Source organism: Triticum aestivum, chromosome 7D, assembly GCF_018294505.1.
Source record: "Triticum aestivum cultivar Chinese Spring chromosome 7D, IWGSC CS RefSeq v2.1, whole genome shotgun sequence".
Lineage (NCBI taxonomy): Eukaryota > Viridiplantae > Streptophyta > Magnoliopsida > Poales > Poaceae > Triticum > Triticum aestivum.
In genome coordinates, this window is record NC_057814.1 from 4,308,496 (window position 1) to 4,310,225 (window position 1,730).

The window sequence follows — 1,730 nt, forward strand, 5'->3', positions numbered from 1 at the left end:
ATAGATCATTTATAGTTTAAGTTCAGCTATTCCTTGGTGATTTTGCTCGCATTATATTTCCAATAATGTGACTATATTTTCCACATGTAGGTCATTTTTTGTTAATCAGGAATTAGTACAAGGTAAAATAATTAGCATCTCATTAATTAATTAGTCTCAAGTCGAATAACTAACAAGCAAATCTTTACTAAGTATTGGTCTAGTGGTGAGAACAAGGGTGGTTATTCCCACCAACAGTGTTTGATTAATCCCATTACATATATACACATGGGCTATAAAGTTGCAAAACCAGTGCATGTGCCATAAAATTCTAAGCGTAGTGGACACACACGCATGTGTGTATCATGTGATGTGAATTCCACATGGTGACAAACACCAATATAATGCACATGATTGTAGGGTTGCCTTGTGGCTATGAGATGCGTGTAGGTGCAGTATGCAATATCTCCTATAAATAGAGGGCATGCAAGTCTTAGATCATCAGCAAGTTTTGTGAGATAAACATACACGGAGAATATGGCAACCAATAGTCGTAAGAGTGTGATTATGGGAGTAGTCATACTAGTTCTAGTCATACAGCAGGCCCAGCTAGAAGCCAAGAGCTGTTGTTGTTCCACCTCGGGAAGAAACTGCTATAACGCATTGCCATGTCACGGGTGCCTCTCGCAAAACATGTGCAAGCTTGTGCGGTTGCAAAATTCTTGACAAGTGTGTGCGTCCTTGTGATCGCTTCAATCTTTACCCGGAAGCAGCTAAACTGTAAACATATTCTTTCCATTCTTTCATTTTCCTCTCAAGCACAAAGAATTATATTTAAACACACGAGGTTTGTTTTCCCAGACGAAGCAAAAGTCATTGAGTATTGCAAGTTGGGATGCATGTCCTTTGTCTGCAACACCACAAACACTTGTAAGATTAAATCCTTACATGCATCTGACTATCTTATTGCTGCTCGTTGTCTATAAATGATTGTTTCTAATGCAAGCTATCTTCCATGCAGTCATTGTCGGTGAACAAGAGAAAGATGTCATAGAGAATTGCACAACTGAATGCGATCGTGTCTGTACCAAGGATGTTGAATTTGCCGAAGCTATTGCATAAGTCTATGCACCGGGATTTCATGCCGAGATAGTCGAAATGTTCTTGTTGTCTTGAATAATTGGACATCATGTCCCATCCAGCACCATGTAATCTTATTTTAGTTTCTTTGCATCTATCGAAAAGGTGTGATAGCTCCCGGGGTTCCTTTCCTTTCCATATATTTCCAGTAAGGGTTTCGATGGTGTACCATTTCCTTGCGAAAATGTGCTCGTCATTTTGTAATAATTGGATACAGTATCCAATAAAATGTGTCAACTTATTGTGTTTTATGGCTTTTCAATAAATGAATATTCAGGTATGCTACTATGCTTCAGGTTTTTCTGCATGAAATTTAAAGTAAATTGATGGCTCTTCGCCTCCTCTATGCATCTCGTCGGACCACTCTCCTCTGCTCTAACTCTTCCTGCACCTGGTAAACCCTGGTTCGTTGCAGCGGATGTGCAACAGGGAAGCCTGGGAACCACCGTGGCAATCTAAACATGCAGCTGGTTGCTCCTTCTCTGCCAAGAAGCGCATGAGAGCCTCCACAGTTGTTCCTGATGTTGGCTACACCACTCCAACAAAAGGCCGCACCAGCAAGCTGCTCCAGGCACGTCGCTCTATGGCCACGATCCATGGGCTCCAAACGT

At 41.2% G+C, this 1,730-nt stretch overlaps 1 long non-coding RNA gene across 1 annotated transcript; it reads left to right on the forward strand.

Moving 5' to 3' along the window:
- The first annotated feature begins 433 nt into the window (after nt 1-433).
- LOC123163772 (uncharacterized) lies at nt 434-1,370 on the forward strand. The gene is made up of 2 exons (XR_006481987.1): nt 434-909; nt 1,001-1,370. It is a non-coding gene; the product is annotated as an uncharacterized lncRNA (long non-coding RNA).
- The last annotated feature ends 360 nt before the right edge of the window (nt 1,371-1,730 follow it).